The sequence below is a fragment of the Lepisosteus oculatus genome, chromosome 2 (genome assembly GCF_040954835.1).
Source record: "Lepisosteus oculatus isolate fLepOcu1 chromosome 2, fLepOcu1.hap2, whole genome shotgun sequence".
NCBI classification, from domain to species: Eukaryota; Metazoa; Chordata; class Actinopteri; order Semionotiformes; family Lepisosteidae; genus Lepisosteus; species Lepisosteus oculatus.
In genome coordinates, this window is record NC_090697.1 from 42,774,656 (window position 1) to 42,797,439 (window position 22,784).

Consider the following 22,784-nt stretch of genomic DNA (forward strand, 5'->3'; position numbering starts at 1 on the left):
AAAAGCTACAATGAGGAAAATTATTCTCATTGGATACTATATTAAAATTAAATGTAAATTCAACTACATGAAAATTCTTGCGAGTTCCATGATGTTGATATTATAATATTAATGTGACAAAAATCACATTCATTGTTGACCACTTCAGCAGACACTTCAGATACCTGGTAATCTGCAATCTGCACCATATGGAAGTTTGAATAAGGATCTGTTCATTACATCACTATTGTAATTTCTGCTTCCCTTCCAGGCAGTTTGGAGAGGATTTCCGCTTCATTGCTGTGGCCCATTTAGGAGTTTACCACTAAAGGTGAAAACGCTATTTTAAAGGTGCAAGCTTTGACAGTTGATGGTAATCTTAATGTTGACTCCCAAGTGACCTTATTAACAGTATGAGATTTGCAGAGGAAAAGCTGTGGGGTGTCTTTGACCTTTGTTCAAAGGGGTTAAGATCTCTCAAATTATAACAGCCATTAGCATGAAAGCATTTTGAGGTGCTGCTTTTAAAACCATGGGAAGCTTTTTTGTACCCTTCCAATTAAAATTATTTTGTTTTGCAGCATTACATATTGAAGAATACTAGGCTTTAAAATACATTTCAATATGCAATTTTAACTGGATGACTTGTAGTTTCACTAAAATTGTGAGGTAGTGTGTTGCTTACATTGTATCTATACAATGTAAACAACTTAAAGGATTACTCTAAATGATGACATATTAAAAGTTGTATGCAGCATATTAAGTTTAAAGTAATTTTACACAGGTAAACAATGTTTCTATGCAGTAGATATCATTTTCAGTCTCGAGATTTCCCAAGACTAGATGTCTAACTATAGCTTTTAAACCAGTGTGTACGGTTTTTGTTTTTTGGGGCTATAAAACAAATGAATAAATAGAACAAACCTTTGCATTGTAGTTATACCAGGTTAAGGTTTGTTCCCTTTGCCACACTGATGGAAAAGATGACAAAGCATGTCATGTAATAGAAACATCTATTTAATTATTGAATACGTGTTTGATTTACTACACAAATAGAATGATGTTCCTGCATAATTATAGTTCTTCACATTACTACAGGGTATTTTTGCAAGAATAATATTACTACACATTGTTAATGAAATATTAGATGCAGTGCTGTGATCTCTCCAATAACATTTCTTCAGATGTCTAAAAGACAGCATTTGTATTTCTTCCTTTGCGTACTTTATTCCACTTGTGTTTGCAGTGTTTTTTCCAGATGAAATGTGCAAATAGTGACTGTTTGGAGCTTGGCTTTATAATTAAAGTCATAAGCATGTTGAAGGATAATTAATGAAAGCGACCAGGATCAACCTATCATCACATACTTGAGCCTCAGGGGCTATATCTGTATTCACTACACCTCTAAAAAAATATTTTTCAGATGCATGTATGGTAAAGTTAAAGATTGATCCTGGTAGCCTTGTTTCAAATTCAGGGTCTAATGTCAGCTGTAGGAAAATTTAAAAGTGTTGGAAATCAAAAGACTAATAGAGCTGTAGTTTTATTATTGAAACTCTTACTGGATTCTAGTTGAGGTTCTAGGCTCTAGCAGGACCCAGTCTCAGTTTCTCATGAGTTCAGTTACATTTTAATATTTCTCTATTGCTGTCACTTGGTCAGATAACATTGTGAACAGTGCATCACTAAAACAGTTGACATTGTAGACAGTATTCCTGCAACATTAAGCCCTGTGCTTAACTAAAAAAAAAGATCATCTACTGAAGCGGTCCATGTGTTTGGAAATTGATTTAAGGATGGCCATCAAAACCAACTGGATTGTAGCTCCTCTGCACCAAGGCATACATGTTTGTGTTATATTATTGGCATTTTACTGTGAAAGTTCAGTAAACACCTAGCAAGGAATAGGTATCTGGAAAATGATGTACATGCCAAGGTCACAGAATGATTCTTTGCATATTGTTTCCATTGTAAGTATTGCAAGTTAAGTTACTTAGGTTTAATTATGTTTAATTCTTATGGGGAATATATGTCATTCAAGAACTGCATGGCATAATGAGGCTTCCACTTAACGTGAGCACAGTATATAGATTCCTGATGGGAATGACCACTGAGTATGTGACCCTTTATAGTATGTACAGTATCTGTTATAATTTCTAGTTTTATTTTTAATTCAATAATAAAGTGCTTAGTTACAAGGCATAACTTTCATCAAATAATGTATGTTTCATTCACAGTAGGATATTCATGAAAATCTTGAGTCGGCTATTTCATTTTATTGCTGAATTTTCAACCAAAGTGCTGTTGCAGTGAAGATTTCTGTGGCCAACAATACTTTCCACTTTGTCAAGAAATTAATACATTCATGTGGATATTTTATGAAGATGGTTTATTTTATTGGTCCTGGTCCTGCAATTACAACAAGGATGTTATCAGATTCTCCTGCAGATAATAATGATAAACCAATAATATAGATTGCTTACAAAGCAATCCATGTAAACAGAAATACATATTTTAAACTGTTTTTCCAAATGCACAGTGTACATCGATAAATAGGTTGGAAAGTTTGTGAACAGCCTTAATAGAACATTTTCTGAGATCAATCGGTTCAAGCTTAATGTGTAGCTCCTGTATTTATGCACTTTTTCATCAGATGAGAAGAAAGGTCTAAATCTTTCACTTTGTTTTTTGATTGCAGCGTCACAGTTTTCAGAAACTGAGAATAATTAAATTCTGCAACACATACATGTAGGCTATTCATTGACACATATTGCAAGATATTTCCATGTGATCAGAAAGATTGAAAAACCAGTGACACCACAAGACTTTCTTGAGGTGGTGGACAGTGACTTGTACAATCTATCCAAGATGGCTTCTGTTAATGGTTTCTGAAATGCTTAGAGAACTATAGCAACTCTCTCTAGGCACAACAGTATTAGTGCCTAATACTAGAAATCAGTTGCACAATTGTTTTACTCCCAGACACACCGAAGCTCAGTATCAATGTCAAATCATGATTTAAATTGAACTGAGCATGTCTGGGCGTGTGTGACTGTTCATAGTGCTTAGGTTGTGTTCTCTGAAGGCAACCCCAAATTGTAGCAGAGCTTGAGTGGAAGCTCATCAAAGCATTGAATGCCATTCCCCCAGTGAGGTCAATGAGACAGCAATACAATGACTGCTGCAAGGCAAGGAAGTAACCAGCATAGAAATTGTGACTTCTCTGCCTATTCAGTGCAAGAGGAGCACCATAAGGGTGTTGTATCAAAGTTACAAGTTACAGTATATATAGTTGAAATTGTAAATAAGAAGCAGTACCATTACAGTATTATGCTGTAAGCTAAAGTACTAAGCAAAACACTAAGTTTGCTACTGTCACTCTTTCCTTCACACCTGAAGCAGGGTTCATAGCTATAACGTAGTGTTTCTTTTCTTTACCTTTCAGTTCTTTTGCAGCCTACACATGCTGACACAGCTGCATACTTGAACATTATTATACATTAATTCTGTAAAACGGTAAAATTAGATTAAAATGGTAAACTTATGTTTTCCAACCAAAAATAATCAAAGATGGCTTTTCATTAAAAGATAAACTTTATTTTTGGGGAAAAAAAAAACATTTTGATGCACTCTCATCTATTCTACTTCATGGCAATTCACGTTGAAAATGTTGAGTTTATGCATTCTGTAATCCACAACCAGATACTTTTCATACAGTAAGTTCTGTAATACAAGCAAATGTAATCGAGAATAGGTTGTCTGGAATTGAAGAACTATTTAAATGTCTTTTTTTAAACTATTGAAACTTTGTGTCTTATTGTTGCTGGTGTCAAAAATCCAGTTTGGTTAATACCATTCTGAAAATTAAAAATAGATTAAAAAAATAAAGGGGAAGATTGCTGTTTTATGCAGAAGTTTGATACTGATCACATTGTCATTGTGCACTCATTGTGGTGAAATAAAATTCTTTAAACTAGCTAAACAAGCCTACTTACCCTTTTTTTTAAAAAAAATCTATCATCCCGTAATTGTCAATTTGGTGCTGCTGTTTTTACAATTTTAGGTACCCATCTAAAACCCAACACTAAATCCTTTTAGGCGTATACATGTAAAGTATATGGTTGAGGATTGATCTTACTGTCTGCTGCAATTTTGATTATCTTGTTTGCTTTAAATCTCTTCAAGCCTTTTTGTGTCCATTTCTTACGGCTGCTGTATTTGATTTTAATATTTCTTTCTTTATAATGCTATATGTTAGTAATATTTAACATTGTTAATTTTGGTACATGTAAATGTGCTATTTATTTTTTTTTTTACCTCGGCGGAGATGTGGTGCTTATATATGGTACATTTTCTGTATTCTTTATTCTACAGTACCTCCTACTATACTGACATTTCTTAAAACACTTATTTTTGTGTTTAATTGAATTTAACTTATTTAATTTTATTTTTTGCTTCTGATTTAACGTTTACTTTGCTGAAGTGTTTATAAATTAAATTATTTAGAAAGCATTTGAAAGTTTTGAATGCTAAAGAAAATCTTGCCTTCTCCTTTGAGGTGCTGGTGCTGTTCATAGCTGTAATGCTCTTCCGATGGGGCGTTCCACAGTAAGGATTTGTTTTGGGCACAGGGATGCTTGCTTAGCTGTCCTGCTCTGGGAATTCTAAACAAGGTCTGATACAGTTGAGTGCACAGAAGGCTGCACTTCACAATTTTAAATGGGTCCTAGTAAACAACAAGGCCATTGGAATACCTTTTAAAATACAAGCAAGAATGGTGAATGCCTTGCAGTAAAAACGTGATGACTTGCAACATTTAGATCATTGTTATTTGATGTTGCATGTTTGCTTATTGAAATAAGAAATGTTTCTCTTTTGAAATGAAATACCATGAAGATCAGAAAATCTTTCTGAATGTGAATACAATTGGCATTGTTATAGTGGCTCAATTGTTTTCCTGGGTAAAGCGTTTTAGATTCCTCTCTTCGCCTTTGGGAGCATGTTTTTTTGTGCACATTGAGCTCAGAAAGATATTGCTTAACTTTGTGCTTTTAATGCTATTGTGAATGAGTTATCTTTATACTGAGGGATGGAACCACACATTCCACTGTCCCACCACATTTTGGTTTCTGTGGAAGAACTTTAAATCTTTATCCATGGTGAGAGTGATGAGTCAGTTGAAATTCCGAGGAAAATAAATTTATGAGGACAGATGAAAATCTTTTTTTTTTATGCCCTAATATTTCTGTAGGTCTGCAGATCTGGTGCTGTAAATGGATGCAGTTTTGTACATGCTTTGGGGAGGGGAGTAGAACATTTACAATAAATCACATATTGGTCAAATTGATACTTATTGTTTAGGGGTTGAGATTAATTTACTGTAAAAGTAACAAGGCAGTGAAAGGTGTGGAAGTGATCACAGGATCTGCACTGTTTGGATTCCTTCATGGATATCTACCTAGCTTTAACAGTGCTTCAGGTAGTGATGAAGGAAATCCATGCAGTAAAATGTCCAAGCACACCATTTATCCAAGTGTACTATGCTTCAAAAAAAGGCATATTTTTTGTCTTCTGTTTTATGAACAGGCCTTCTTAAAGACTCAGAATCTGCCCATACATGGCCTAGCTATGCAACCAAGATAATACATTTTGGTCTCTCATGATTATTTTCTCATTGAAGCCTTATCCCAAAAAAACCTTTTATGTAGTCAAATTAAATTCTTGAAACAATGTACAAAAGAAGGACATTCTTCCTCTTGTAGATAAAGAGAAAGATCATTACATGAAGACAAGTAGTTCATGAAGTTAATTGGCTTTAATAGTTTAATATCCTACAGTGGACCCGTCTCAAAGGAATCTTGAATTTGTGAATCCTTCACATTAGAATATCGTTAAAGCAGTTAAAACAAGGCTTGCAGAAGGTAAATGCTTTTTTCCTACAGTCCAGTAATGTAAGCCAAAGTAAAGCTCTCGTTTTGTTTCTCCCCAGCTACTCCCAAAGAACACTCACTGCTGCGCTTCATCTTAGGAATGTATTCCTGTTTTTTTTAATGGACTCTCCAAAGATCCACGTGAACTAGATAAGTGAAGGAGAAAATGCATTGTGTTTGTAGGAGGTAATCGAGATCAGATGCATGTGACAGACTATGGACAGTTGTGTTCATTGGGAAAGAATATGAATTAAATATAAAGGTTTAACACCAGATTTGTACAGTAGTTTTTCTGTCTGTTCATTAACATAACTGTAATATACTTTTCAGATGGATTTTGAATACCCTCTGATGTTTGCTACTGTGTGAAGCCTTTCAGTGAATAAAACAGTTTCCCTGGCAGCTTCGAAACATTTGTATGTATGAGAAGTTTAAGTCTGATGATTCTCTCACAGCCAGGGAGTGTAGATTACTGAGAAAATACCATAAATAAACACTCAATTTTTTTTATTATCACTTTGGTTTAAGATGTCACATCCCATTATGTAGTATCTATATTTCCACATTTTACTATTGACTGGTTGAACAGGACTTGGGGTAATGTTTTTTTTTTGTTCATAGAAGTGATAACGAATTTAAGAATCATTCTTGACGCATTTATAACAAGGCCATCATAATCATGTTTACAAATGACCTATTTCTACAAATGAAAGAAAAAGGTGTGTCAGCCTTTGTGTGAGAATTAATAACGAGAAACCTTATGGTAACATATTTTTAGTGAGGCCATTATAAAAACTGTGCTATGTAAACAGTAAAGGCAAATATTTTAAACCACCCAATTCAAAAACTAAAATAAGCCAGGAGAGTACACATTGACAAGAAATCTTATCTTGAACATTACTTATGTCTGTGAGGATAAACATTGTTAACAGTGTTGGTGGACAGAACTTCAGTATTACTGTATGCCTGTTATTTTTAGGCCTCCTGGCAATGACTGGAAGATTGTTGCTAGTTTTATTTCTGGAAACTCGGGATCCTAGGAATTTTATACAAGAAAGGTTTGCCATGACAACAACACTGAAGTTGGCAATTTAAGATAATGATGGAAGCTTATGAGCATAACATTAGCATAACATCTAAATATTAACACCTGTGAAGTGCAGTAATAGCCACAGTCTCTGATTTGATATGAGAATAAATCTTAAGTATTATGAGCATTACAGTGAAACCAGGAACTATGTGATGGAGAATAGATCAAGGGACAAAAACTCTGCATAAATCCATAAGGAAAATGATATAATATGACGCAGAGTCATAAGATATTAGGAAATCTGTAACTACCTTAATAAGGACCTTAATAAGATTCCAGTGTTGTGCCTCTGTCTAACATCCACAGCAGTAAAATGAAAGAAACTTGAACTTACTTTATGAAAGCATAGCTGCCATGAATTCAGGAGGTGGGGTCACCTACTGTAGTCGTTAATTTGATCAATTGGTGTAGAATATTTGAATTTGTGTGTTACATTTTTCAAGGGAGAATAAGCTGGTTTGAGTATTTGATACGTATAGGACTTGTGTGAGTGCTCTTCAGAAAACTGGTATAGGATCAGGTCACCTTAAAAGCAAGGTATCCCTGCTAACCTTATTACAGTATGTTTTTCATAGGCCAGTAGATAAAGTACAGTCTTCCTCCACAAATAATTAAATATGTTGTCATGCCATCTTTGTAGAATGTGGTTTTGTAGGAGCTAGTTTTTCAGTAACTTGTGTTAGCATGTCACTGAATAGAGCAATTAAACCAAGCTGGACTACATTAGGTGGATTTTTTGTAATTTCCTAACTAGCTGAATTCACTAAGTGGATAGGAACCTGATAGGGACTTTGACACTGCTTGCAGTTTTCTAGTTCTTTTTTAAAAAAAAATTTAACTCTCAAAAAGGTCCAAACAGAGGTTAATGGGTGGGATTAAGTGCGTGCCTGAATTGGCAATTAGAAAAAATGGTTGCCCTGCATTTTAAGCAAGCTTAAATAAATAGGTGATGATCCGACATCAAAATGTTTTGATTTTTAAAATTTATTTATTTTATACAGTAGTTTTGTGACAGTCATTTTATATATTACTGCATGTCCACAGATTTACAGTAAAAAGTTTTCCTTACGTGAAACTTTTTTAATCTTTTGCCAGATGTTATTTTGTTATATCCACCTGATTTTTAGAATCCCCAGTTTTTTTCATGGCTTACATTCAACTTTCACTTGGATTAATTTGGTCAGAATCGCCTCAGTGACCTGAATTTTGACACCTGGATTTTACAGCTCAGTCTGCTTTCAACTGAGTGACTTTACCGGTTTGGTCACTCTGGAGACCCCAAACATTTATACAATAGATTCAAAGAATGACCAGCATTACCTAGAAGAAATGACCTACAATTAGGTCACAAGCCAGAAACATATAGGGTTAATAACTTTCATATATGCACAGCACATTTCACATCTGTGAAATGATGTTTTATTCTTACCACACATAGGTATTAGAGGTTGACTGGTGAAACCAATCTTAAATATGTTTTGCATCAGACTGTTCTTTTCTTTTTCAAAACTAAGCAAAAAGTGATCGAAGTGACTTACTGTATGTTTTTGAATAAAATTGAACTGTGAAAGCATGTAATCTGGTCCATCTGCTTTCAGACAGCATGGATGAATTGCCCTGAATCTAATAGCATGTAATTTCTTAGCATTAGACTTAGCATTTCCTGACATTGTAAATAACAATCATGGTGGTAAAGTATAATTAGCTAACGTGACTGCCAGCAAACTGAAAAATGTGAAAGTGTAGAACATGTTCAATTACAAGCTATGAATGTAGGTACCTCAGATTCAGCTTTGTTTTTAAAATAAAAAATAGAGACTCCTTTTTTGTAGTAAACGTCCTCTTCCCATTGAACTGGTTTTATGTTTGCTGTTTTGCAGGCTGAATCTAAGTTCATTTTTTTTGTTCACTCATTTCAAACTTTTCATGTTCCAGGTTTACATACTGTGATGAAAGTTCAGGCAGTACTTTGAACAGTTAAACAGCAAAACATCTTATACAGATAAAGCTTTAATAGTCTTGTCTGTAAATTGAATAGAAACATATATTGGTTACACTCTTTAAACTGCCTGAAAATCTAATTTTGCATGTTAAAGTAATTTACTGTGTCAATTATCAAGCAGATTTAATGAGGAAGAAATAATCTTATTTGAGGAATTAATTAAAAACAGTACTAGGAGTTCTGTTAGCTGGGGCTTGCCAAGTCGTATCATTTCATCAGCTGGTTTTCTTGCCAATGTTTTTTTTTTTTCATATTGTAGCAAATCATATATAAACAAAGGGGAATTAGAAGTCTGTTTAGATGGTTCTGCTTTCTAGCAATGTGAAACAGCTAATTAATATTCACATTCACTTCATTTGTAGTGACCACACTATACTAAGTCATTCTTACAAGGAATTCCTAATGTTTAACAATAATACATGAGAATTGCTTCAAAAGTATTAGGGATAACACAGACGGCTCATTAGTAGTCAGTAATTGGACACTTATTTTCTGAGCTGTTAAACATCTTTATAGTTGACATAATACTTCGATGTTCAAATTGTGGCTGAAAACATTTTCTGTGTGTTCACTACTTCTTTTAAAATTAATATTAAGCCAAAGTAAAAGCATGAAGGATACCAAATTGGAAATCTGGCCATCACATCTTTGCCTCCAGAATGGTTTATATAAATAAACCCAAGATCTGAAGTGACAACTGATTTTTAGAAGGGCTCAGGCAGGGAACTGCATTTTTAAATTAATTTTAAGATTTCTAAATGCCCTTTGTGCCGTATACTTTGTAAAATGCCACCATAAGTAACATAAAATCTTTATATGATCCACCCACCCACCAGTAAAGTCTGTCACTGTGTAAAATCACTGTTTCTTTTGATGGACTAAATGGTGGTAGTTTTTAATATATACTTTATTAGTTGAGCACAGGAGATGTGTGTTCAACTAGATGACAGGTTATTTCCAATAGTTATTTAATTTCCCCATATTTTGACTTGTTTAATTCTTTCATGGTCTCCACACACCTGTTTGTTCTTTCTTTAATGGTTGCCTAGAATTCCAGTCAATGTTGTGGCTGTATAAGTAATTTTGACTAGGTGACACTTGAGATGCAGGGCTGAACAGTGCTGCCCTTTTCTAAATAAGCACCTTGCTTTGTATGTTTTGTGGTTATCAGTAGTCTAGAAAGCAGGTGCTATTTGTTTTCAACACTGGTGGAAAACACTGGTACCAGCTTCTCTTGTGTGTTGCTTATGTTCTGTATGAACAACAATGGAGGAACTTCATCATTAAGACATTATTGCAGCTGACAAGCAGGCTGCATACTGCAAAGCAATGTATGTATGTGATTTTTTTTAAACAGTGTTCCTTTCTCCCAAATGTTTGTGCTTTGGGTAACTTAACAGCTGTTATGTGGGTGATCGGAGGGGAAGTTTGGTTTCTATGATGGAAACCCCCCAGGTTGTTTTAAATAAATGCCACACTAGTTGCGTTGCAAAGTTTCATTCAGCCTTGTGACTTGATACCTTAAAGGCTCTATGCAAGGCTGCAATTACTATTGTATTTTAAAATTCAGCTGCCCTAGTAGCTTGGACCAGAGACAGTTCAATTACTGAAAAATCTATAATTACCAAAAAAAAAATCTTCCACATAGCAAAGCCATATAAAACATAGTTTCCTGGCAGTTTTAAAATGCATTCCAGTACACTTCATATTTATGCTCATTATCTTTATAACAGTCTTTCAAAGAATTAGACCTTGCTTTTGCATTGTACATACATTTGTGTGCTTTAAACTAACGATAAAGCTCCAGTACTTGCTCAGAAACTGAAATGCATGTGAACTGTGGATCACAATTCTTTCTGCCAGTATACAGGGCTCTAGTGCAGTGGCCGGCTTTTCACTAGGTCTGTTCAGGACTGTCCTTTAATTTGTAAAGATAGAATTGGCTTGTACATAGATGCTGTGATTGAGGTTCTAACTTTGTTCAAATATAGAGGATGAAAATCATTTAGTATGCAAATCTTTGGAAAGTTAACTTTGAGTGAGTTTAAATAGACTTCAAAATAGAAGTCAAAATAGACTTCTGGTTTAAGTGTAGGTAAATTGGCTACTTTGCTACTGACACATACTGTACAAGATAAGCTGCTCTTTTTTTCCCTTGTAGTTACAAATAAATTCTGGATACTTCTGTATGTACATTTTTCCCACTGGTTGAAGACTATTTCACTTGTTAATAGATTCAACATGTAAAACTTGAATTTACTGAAATCCTTTCTGTTTTCAAATAGCTGCTTTGCTGCCTTCTTGGTCCTGACTGTCATGTTGTGTGCTCATGAAGCAATGGCACATGATGTAAACTGTACTTCTGATCATTTTTCTAGTTTTAAAAACCTTTGAAAATTTAGAATGATAAGGATTTCTTTTATCAGTAGTGCTTAAATATTGACTTCTTTAGTTGTAATGTTAATATTGAAAGTTTGCTTCATTGATGTGGGTACAAAGGAGATGTGGAAAGGTTCCATGATTTTTGTATAAAACACTTTTTACATATATATATTACTGTCTTACCTAATTTTATTACACACAATTCTTTTAAAATGTTCCACTTAAGCAGTTGATATACCATTATTTTTCTCAGGTCAGCATCTAACTGAAACCTGATAACTGAAACAGAGGTGTCAGCACTGTGTATTCATTGTTATAAATTAGCTATGCTTTACTTATTATCACTGTTAGATTATAGAATGTACATTAATTATATGTGTACATTTTAAGTAAATGTATTATTTTCAGAATAAATAAATAATAGGTAAATAGATAATACACGCAAATATATTATTTTTTACTTTTAATGCAATTTATTTTTTTAATTTTTCAATGTAGATAATGTAAACAAGACTTTCAGCTAGTACATTTAAAACACCAAAGAAGCATGGTTAAGCTTTTATTATGATCTTTGTTAAAATTAATTCTCTTTAAAAAGTAAAACCTAAAAGGTTTCTCTTTGAATCTGCTGGAATGAAAGACAAAAATCTATTGCAGGATACTGATTGTATATTTCTGAGCATTTTCAACAATAGAAAATACTAAACCATCATTCCAGTTGGAATTTTCTTTAGATTTTACAGGCCTGTAAGCTTCATTTTTTTTTTACTTTTGGCCATCTAATACTGACTGTGGTTTGGAACATTCAACAGGCTGTGAAGGAGGGACAGCTTGAGATTTCAGGAAATTGTTTTCTTTTCAAAATAAAAGGAAACTAGAAAATGAAAAATTGCCAGTTAATGGTCTTTGAAATTGTTGACATAAGCTAAGCACTGTGTTTTATTCATTTTGTTCTGTGGACATTGTCTCAGACAGGGCTTTCTGATGTCAGTTACAAGAGCTTGCAATAGTTTTTATCTGTTATCCCTGCTCAGAAAAATTAACCCTTTCAGATCAGGCATTTATTCAAATGGGTGTCATTGTCAATCCAGTACATGTACTGCAAAGAAAATTTTTTGAAGGTGTAAAAACGTCCATTTTAAAGAAAGCCTACAGTTTAATGCAAAGATGAGATGAACCCTGAATGCTTTAGATCAGTGGTTCTCAAACTTTTTGTACCACCCCTGATCCAACCAAAGCATCCAAGTACCACCTACAAGTCATCATCTCATAGGAACCCCAGAAATTCTCAATGACCAACATGAGCGCACGTGCACACACACTCACACATACATATAATAAATATTATTATAATAATAAACTTTATTTGATATAGCGCCTAAGGTGGCTTCTCAAAGTGTATTACAGAAAAAAAACAGTAACAACGACTAATAAAAATGCACCATTTCAGTGAGAGGGGTGAGCCTGTTTAGTCGAGCAAAGCAGATGTGAATTAATTTTTCGAGCCTTGATACAATTCACAACAGAGTCCAACAGATTTTAAATCATCAGGCATTTTCTTGACGGCAAAGGTCTCGCGGTGGATGTTGCAATGGGTCCATTAATTTCTGGTGCAACCTCTCTAATTCGTGCAACTACACCATTATGTCGGCTTGTCATCGCTCTAGCACCGTCTGTACAAACTCCAACACATTTTATCCAGTCGATGCCATTCTCTTCGATAAATTCATTCAGAAGCTGAAATATGTGCTCTCCTGTAGTTCCTGTGGGTAGCTGCTTACAGAACAGAAAGTCCTCATGGGACGTACCCTCAAACTCGTATCTAATGTAAATGAGCAAATTGGCCAAATCGACTACAGACTCATCTAATTGCAGTGAAAAACATCTGCTCATCTTAACACACTCTATCAGCGTACTTTTTATATCATCCTTCATTTCAATAATTCTATGAATGACTGTGTCTTTCAGGGGGGGACAGCAGGTCGAGCTGTTTAGCAGCTTTTTCTCCAGACATTATACATGTCAGCTCTTTTGCCAACGGTAAATAAGGTTCTTCAAAAATAGCGTGGCTTACCTGCTTTAGCAATCCGCAAGCTTGCATTTTTCCGCGTTTCTGTTTTCATTTCCGTTTTTATTTCATGTGCATGGGAGCGAAACACAGAGACGCTCAGTGTATTTTTCTCAAATTAACTTCTATCATCAAGATATCTATCACTCCTGTGCTCACAAGATTACCAGTGTTCGTAGCACGTATTTCTATGCATTCCTGTGTTTACAACATTGGCATTGTTCCAAAATCTCGCACATTTTCCTTCCTCCCTATTTGCTGGAGATGCAGTAGCTTTTTTAAATACAATTGGTCACTTGCGTCCGTAGCACGCATTTCTATAGAGTGGTATAGAATTACAGAGTATATATTGTGTCCACTGAAGTATTAGCGCGCACTGTATCGTAGTACGTAGCCTGTGTATTCGACACGTATTAAAATACAAAATATGAAAACCCATCCCGATTTTTCAGCGCACTCGACACAGTTCCAGGGTCATTTGGTGTACCACCTGGCGGGACTCCGCGTACCACTACCGGTAGGTGTACCACAGTTTGAGAACCACTGCTTTAGATTACACTCTGTTCAATACAGTAAACTTTTGGTTAACAAACTTTATATTTAACAAACAAAATCTGGTAAATAGTGAGTTTTGTCTTTAAAACCAGAGATACTGGACTTTTCCTATAATAATGGGGAAATGTACAAATAATAAAGCAAGTTTACATTTCAGGAGTATCAGTGGAGCCATTTAAGGCACCATTGCCTTAATTCTTTGCACTGTAACTGTTTACAATGGGTATATTTCGTTTCGCAAATTGTATATAGTTACAACACATAAAATAAAAATGTTTTGTATATGTATGACAGATGAACATTTTTAAATTTATGTGATTACAATTTTTAAAAATGTGAAAAGATCCAGATAGGATATGTAGTATAAGTATATATAGTTCATATATAAGGGTGTGTTTTTGGGCTGAGAAATCGGTAATTTTAAGGACACCCTTTCCCCAGTTAGTCTGTGAAAGTGAGGGTTTATGGTTATTTAGTTCTATGTATATGAAGGAATAAATTACACAACCTTAACTGACAATATATGAATGACCTTTTTGCTTTTCATATTTTAAAGTTTAAAGTAATACTAGAAACAAATCTTATTTTAACGCATCCATGGAATCTTCATTTTTGCAACATTTTTTAAATGAATAAGCTCTGTATTTTACTTTAAGCTACGGGTCATACAAGTATTAATTCAGATTTAAATAGGTAATCTCAACCAAGGAATGCCTAATGTAGCATATATCTATGGGTATTCTTTAAATTACAAGAGGATTCTAGATGCTAAAATAGTGCATAAATAGTTAAAGCATTCTTTAACTGTCTGAACAGAAATGCTCAATTAAAAAATGTAATTACTAGTAGCAGGAGTGTTTTGTTTGCCTTTGACGTTCTTCATTGTTTTATTAGCAAATTAGGTAATTATCAAATACAGTGTCCATTAACGTTTTTATAAGTAGACCTTATATCTTTTATCATTGCTTTTAAGTAATTTAATCTTTATTTGGCGGTGGTGAACCCAGTTCAAAGTTCGGAAAGTCATCCTAACTCACAATAAAGGTGTCCTCTAATTTGCCACTGAATTAGATGGTTAATTAGAGGGATTTGCTTAAACCTTGTGATTGGCAGAGGACTAGTGTTTCTTATCTAGCATTACAAAGGGGGTTCCCTCTATCCCTTTTTAGGATTCTGGGAAGAGTAAATATTTAGTAGGCACCACAACAATAGAAGACAGAGTAGGAAATGAAAGTTTCGCTAGATCCCATATGGGTAGAAAACTCCAGAAGGTGAAAAGGGAGTTGTGTTATAGGGAGACATTGATTCTGCTGCATTGGTTAGCATTTCACTTATAGAACTGTCTTGGTTTGATCTGTCTTTATGTAATGCTTAAGTATCTGATCTGTTTGGGAGAACTGCAATAAAGTAACACTATGCGCTCTCAAGTCCTTTCCAGCAGGTTTGACTCCATAATGTAGCTCTGTTGACAGTACCCTGTTTTACTAGTCTACCTACTGTCCCTAGATGAGCAGTTTACTACCTTTTGAAGTCAGTTGTTAAATATCTGTAGAAGGTGTAAACCCTCCCAAGGATAATTGTCTGACTGATGGTAAACCAATCGGATTGAAAAGTTAGATCTGTTAGGCTTGAGTGAGGGGCACCACAGTTTTCTCTTACTGTACCATTGATGCTGAGAATGTTCCCATTCTGTGAGCACAAGCCACCAAATCCCAGATCAGTGGTGTGATTTAGAATGCCTTGTAAATCCTAATGGTGTAGTGCTGTAATTGCTTTTTAAAAGATGAAGAGCACAGCCAATGTGTTACATTACCATAAATAGTTTGTCTCTCCCAAATCATGTGTGTCAATGACCTCTATGCCTTCCTACTTCTAAAATCTCCCCTGCCATAATATATTTTGACAGCTTCATAACATGCAGACAGGTCTTTTCTGATGATAAAAAAAGATTGTTTTTGCTGTAATTTATCAAAACACTACAAGTGACAAGTTCTAAAATGAAATGTAAAGTCATAACTTTGATTTTAATTCGGCTGAAGCCTCCATCCTTTGTGACTTACTAGATTAGTTTTGAATGTAAGGCATTTTCACCATTAATAGTAGAATACCGAGTAATTTTGTTATTTATTAAAAAAAAACGTCCCATACCCAAAGATTCTTAAATGTTTCCATATAGCAATTATGCAAAAGAAGCAATAGCTATGTTCAGTAATGTAGAAAATTATGTAATTTGCCAATGTAGAATGCCACAATTATTCTTTATCCATATAAATGTTTAACAGTATAATGTTAGAATATTTTATTATGCATGTTTATCTAATGCTTATATTGTAACACCAAGAACTCTTTATTATAACTTTGCTAACATTTTTCTTACAAAAAACATTAATTTGAAAAAGTAGGTCAACTCTGTTTTATAGTAGGCAAGAATTTTTTGAAAAACTAATAACAGGAAGTTATGAAGTGAAATGATCTATTAAAGAAATAGGAAGAGACAAATCTGAGCATGTTTTGCCAATTGTCTCCAGCTCTGCAGAGAGTAGTCATTGGAATCCAAATGATACTATGGAAGGAGCAAAAATATATTTTAATAATAATAATAATAATAATTGCTTACACTTATATAGCACTTTTCTGGACACTCCACTCAAAGCGCTTTACAGGTAGTGGACCACCACCAATGTGCAGCATCCACCTGAATGATGCGACGGCAGCCATAGTGCGCCAGAATGCTCACCACACATCAGCTATCAGTGGGGAGGAGAGCAGAGTAATGAAGCCAGTTCATAGAGTGGGATTATTAGGAGGCCATGATTGGTACGGGCCAATGGGAATTTGGCCAGGACGCCGGCACCCCTACTCTTTTCGAGAAACATCCTGGGATTTTGAATGACCACAGAGAGTCAGGACCTCGGTTTTACGTCTCATCCAAAGGACGGCACCTGTTTACAGTATAGGTTCCCCGTCACTATACTGGGGCATTAGGACCCACATGGACCGCAGGATGAGCACCCCCTAACACCTCTTCCTGCAGCAAACTTAGTTTTTCCCAGGAGGTCTCCCATCCAGGTACTGACCAGGCTCACACCTGCTTAGCTTCAGTGGGTTGCCAGTTGTGAGTTGCAGAGTGATACGGCTGATATTTTGATACTGATATTTTGAAGTGTTTTGTGTGATTCACCAACACTGATTTGAACTTTGTAACACTTTTATCAGTTGTGTTGCAGCTGTGTTACGTCCCAGTGTGTGTTCTCTGTGTGTTTTTTCTGTTATGTCCACACTGCTGACCCTTGATTGTTCTCCCTTCCCCATTGACCCACCATTACACCACACTTTCAGTATGATGTCATCATCAATTAGTTCTCAGCCAATCAGAACACATCTTATTCAGCTTATAACATGGAGGTTTTCAGCAAGGAGGGGCCTTTCGTTTGACTTCGGTCCCGTTTGGTTTTGGTTATCGCTTCGCTTCGCTTCTGGTTATTGCTTCAGCTTCGTTTGTTGGTTTGTTTTGCTTTGTGTGTGTGTATTTTTGTATAGCTTCGGCTTTGTTGTTTTTTTGTTAGTTTCTTTATACTTTCAGGTGGGTAGCTGCGTCAGCATGCGTAGGCTGCAAAGGAACAAGTAATAGGTTTATTCCATGCTGAAAAAAAGAAGAAAGAGAACACAACGTTTCGGCCGTGGAGCCTTCTTCAGGTGTGAGAGAGACAGGGCAGTAGGCAAAGGTAAAGTAGCGGGAGAACAAAGGTTGGGAGGGAGGAGGAGTGAGAGGCGGGAGCAGGGGACAACTTTCGTTTGTTTGTGTGTTCATCCTTGTTTTGCCATTACCTTGCCCCAGTGTTACATGTTCAACTTTTGTGTTCTTTTGTACCCTGCTCCTGTTGATTACTCTTTTTTTCCCTTATTTGTATTCCTGGTTCACTTGTGTTTTTGTGTGAACTTTTGTATATAAGGTTAGTTTAGGTTGTTGCGTACACTTACACACTTCGTTGATTTTGTATTAGTACACTAGTTTAGTACGGGTGAGTGCCATTTGTCTTGTATGGTTTTGGGTAGTCAGTGCAGTTAGCTAGGGTGTTGAAGACGCCGAAGACCGTGTGTTTCGGGTTTTCTTTTGTAGTCAGATTAGCTTTCCCTCACTGTCCTAGCCAGCTCCATTTTGTTTGTTATTTTCTTTCCTTTGGCACCACTCTAGTTCCTTACCCTTGTTATCATACTTCCTAGTCCCTCACCAAAACCCACCTGCTTCCAAAAGAATTATCCTAAATGTTACACCCCTTTACCCCTAGACACTTGGGGTCTTAACAAGCTGGACCAATACCTTGTGTAAACAGCTTTAATGTATTAAGTGGTTAATTGAAAACTGATGTAGTGTTTTTTTATTCTTTTGTTCGATTTTTTTTTTATTAAACCAAGAAAGCAGCACTCAAAATACAGTAAGACAGTGTTAAATATCTGAGTCTTCACTTCCCCATGATGTAGTACTGTATGTCTAGGACAGAGACATACTACAATTGATTTGTGTTATTCCTCTACAGAAGTCTCTCTTTTGCAACAAACCCCCTTTAATGGAGGTTAATCCACTATAAAAACCCAGCAGCTGTTGTACAGGATGGTTTAGTGCAATGTGAACTAAAAAGTTCATTGTCAAGAAATACTAGTCGTGACTTGTGATACTGTGCCCTTTTATAGATTTTGTGTTGGATTGATTAAACTTATTATTTTGCACTTAGTTAACTAAAGTGGCTAGTTGGCAAACATACATGATCATCAGAAAGAAGCTAGAAACCTACCTAAACACACTGAGACAGTGTAGATGCTAACATTGTGTTGAGAAATGTCTGAACGAGATTACAACAATCTGCTCACCACTGAGAATTTAAAACCAGGTGCTGAACAAGAGTATTTAATTTCATTTTAAGAGTGTATTGCAGAAATTGTACTTGTGCCATATTATTGAACATAGTTTACTTACAACTGTTTACATACCATTTTTCCTTTTTTAAAATTTATTTATTTTATTATAACTATTTTTATGGTCAGAAAAATAATGGAGTAACTGTATTCTGCTATTTAGTTTTTTACATTCCAAGTCTTCTTTAAATGTTAACTTGACAGCATGGCTTCATTTTGAACTTGCAACCAGACTTTCAACGTCTTTGAAATTTTTATTAGTCTACATTCTAACTGAATTGCAAATGAAACAAAGATGGCCCTGTTCATATGGTAAGGAATAGAGGCAAACTGGAGAGATGTCCAAGAAGCTAAGTAAAGTTTCTGTGCTCTTGTGGGAAGCTTTATCTTTGTCTTAGTGCCAGCATTATAAATCACAATATTAGGAAAGAGTTTATACCCTTTGGGTCTGAACCAAAGAGAGTCGGGGTCATCATAACCCTTGAGGTAAGTCAAAATTAAATAGTTTGGTCTGTTCATATTTAAATGATTTTCAGCAAAACTTTTCATGTTCTGTTTCTTTCCATTTCTCCTTATTTTGGAAAATCATTTTGGCTAAAACGTCATCATAAAAAGTAAATAGTGTTACATGGAGGTAGGGCACATGCTTAATTTAAAGTATACACTTTTGCAATTAAAAAGCATTTACCCCTTCTAGGGTCTTGTGGATTATTAAATGAACAAGTCGTTCCTGTCAAGTATGTTTTATATGTTCAGAGGAGCAACTGCTGCTTAATGGTATATTAATGGAGTAATGTAAAATGCTATGCATTAATTGATTACTTCTCTATCTCTTGGTTTCCACAGTGAAAGGCCTTTAACATAGTTCTTAGAAATTGAATGTTTATATCTATTAGGAATTATTTTACTTCTCAGACAGCAGCTTGTACACATTGTTCCACTTCTTCCTTCCATTAATTTGACATTTTTAGCCTTTGGAATATGTTAATACCTCATAACTCTTGAATGCTGGGTTCAGTTCTTGACAGGGACAACTTCTCAAAGTGTTTGCATGGGTTATCTCTGGGTGCTCATTTCCTCTGCCTTTCCAAAGACAAGACTAGATGAACTGGCAGATGTAAATTGTCCCGGTTTCTGTTCACACATGCACTGCAATGCTGGTGTTCAGTCCTGCCTTATGTCCTGTGCTTCCAGGGTAGTCTGTGGGTTGCCATGACCTTTGCCGAGAATGAATGGCTGGATTGATGCTATTGTATCTAAAGTCGGTATGTTTTGCTATAGTATATCCAATGTGGAACAGTGATGTGTACTTGGGAACATTTTCATTCTTGTCCATTTCCCTTGCTCAGAAGTGAAGGATTAATATAATATTTTTAATATTTATTTTGATCGTGACGAAAGCCAGATATCTTTAAGGAGCAAAGTATAAGGCAGGAGGAACTGTGTAGCCTTTCAGGCTCAATAAAGTGAAATACACCAACTTCGATTGCAATAAGCTTATTCATTTTTTGTTATTGCACTAAACTTGATCTTTAGTTTTCCTAAAAATGCCTAATAAAACTGTGTTTGGCAGTACTGGGCTCTGCCTGAGGGCTCTCCGTATGACCTCACTGGGTAAATGTGCACAGCAGGAGTGGCTCTGGGGAGAAGAGGCAAATCATCTCCAGAAAAATGTCTCTCCCTAACCTCTGGGAACTTGAGGGCCAGCTTTGAAGTCCCCTCTATTCCCCACATAGAAGTTTCTTATGATAACATGGACTAAATAGACTAAATCTGTTTTAAGTAGGTAGCTGCATCAGCATGCGTAGGCTGCAAAGGAACAAGTTAAAGGTTTATTCCATGCTGAAAAGAGAAGAAAGAAAACACAATGTTTCGGCTGTGGAGCCTTCAGCTGAAACATTGTGTTTCCTAAATCTGTTTTAGGCTGTCTGATTATCTCCATTTCAAACACCGCAAACGACAGATTTGGTGGAGTTTTTACACTTAGAAGAAAAACATAAAGGACAAACATTGTAGGAAATAGTTCCTCCTGAAGTTCGAGCCTTAAAGCTACTTCTGCATAAAGCTTGGGAAAAAGAGCTTAAAAATCTCAGCAGCTCTCCTAGATGCTGTACTTCCAAGTTTTTTTAATCTACCCAACCCATAGGACAGAAGAAATATAATTTCCCCCCTCAGATTCTCAATTGTGAATTAGTCCTCAGTCCTCAGTCCTTCCATCCATGTGCTAACCACTTCATCCCATTCAGGGCTGCGAGGGAGCTGGAGCCTGTTCTGGCAAGCAATGGGGGGCGAGGCAGGGTATCACAGGGCAGACACGCACACGCTCACACCAGGGCCAGTTTTCCCAGAAGCCAGTTAACCTACCAGCATGTCTTTGGATTGAAAACCGGGACACCTGGCGAAAAAGCCAGTGCCAGTGGGGAGCACTGTCTAGACTCCAGAGAGGGGTGTTGTCTCTTCTGTAAGCCCTGACTTTCCGTTAGATTTTGCTCCCTCCAGTGTCTCTCAGTATAATATTGATGATGGTTACTTCCCTCTACAGATGCATTTGCACATTTCTAAATGTTTCTTCGAATGCATTGTTTTTAAAGATGCATTAAGCAACCATAAAAACTGAAGGTAGAATGAGTAATGCCAGCAGCCATATCACCCTGCAACTCACAACTGGCAAACCACTGAAGCTAAGCAGGTGTGAGCCTGGTCAGTACCTGGATGGGAGACCTCCTGGGAAAAACTAAGGTTGCTGCTGGAAGAGGTGTTAGTGGGGCACTCACCCTGCGGTCCATGTGGGTCCTAATGCCCCAGTATAGTGACGGGGAACCTATACTGTAAACTGTAAACCTTCGGATGAGATGTAAGACCGAGGTCTTGACTCTCTGTGGTCATTAAAAATCCCAGGGCGTTTCTCGAAAAGAGTAGGGGTGTAACCCTGGCGTCCTGGCCAAATTTCCCATTGGCCCTTACCAATCATGGCCTCCTAATAATCCCCCTCTATGAATTGGCTACATTACTCTGCTCTCCTCCCCACTGATAGCTGATGTGTGGTGAGCGTTCTGGCGCACTATGGCTGCCGTTGCATCATCCAGGTGGATGCTGCATATTGGTGGTAGTGGAGGGGAGTCCCCATTACCTGTAAAGCGCTTTGAGTGGGGTGTCCAGAAATTGTAAGCAATTATTATTATTATTATTATTATTATTATTATTATTATTATTATTATTATATTTTTATTTTCCATAGAAGCCAATACTCTGTTAACTCCATGTAAATATACTGTATGTGTAAAGATGCTTTGCATCTTGAGATTTTACTATCATTTTGCCAAATTCAATGACAAAGTTTTTTGGGGGAATTTATTAATTGATCACATCTGTAAGAGTGTGAGAATATATTTTTCTTAAAAACTGTAAACTATGAGCATTACAGCATATTGATAATACAATTTGTGATTTCTGTTTAATATTAAGCTTAAAACTAATATGACAAAACATTAAAGCTCTTTTTTAGAATGCATTCTTTTTTGGTAAATTTTCAAGCATTTTTAACATTTTTGTTGAACTTTTTAAAAATTTTGGCAAAGTGTTTATTCTGCTTAAATTCACTTTGAAAATGTAAGATAGAACTTTAGCTGTAATATAGATGAGAAACACCAACATCATAGAATTAACCAAGGAAATATTCTAAACAGTTATTACAATTTTAGACTGTGGCAGTGGACTTATAGTCATGAATGAACTATAAGTATGTAATGAAAAAAATATGTTCTGGACTGCTTTAGGCAGGATATACTGAGGACAATCTTTCTAGTTTTGTTTTAGACTGACCAACACAATTTAAAGTAATGATTAAAGTACTGTAGATTTGAC

At 35.7% G+C, this 22,784-nt stretch overlaps 1 protein-coding gene across 5 annotated transcripts in view; it reads left to right on the forward strand.

Annotated features, from left to right (window-relative positions):
- Positions 1–22,784, forward strand: part of disp1 (dispatched homolog 1 (Drosophila)) — a 120,300-nt gene that overhangs the window by 35,938 nt on the left and 61,578 nt on the right. For 3 of the 5 annotated variants that reach the window (XM_015350877.2, XM_015350930.2, XM_015350961.2), the window contains exon 3: positions 251–310. The exons of the other annotated variants lie outside the window; for them this stretch is intronic. The gene's annotated coding sequence lies outside the window, so the exon portion shown is untranslated. The remainder of the gene's footprint in view (positions 1–250; positions 311–22,784) is intronic. 5 annotated transcript variants of the gene reach the window in all.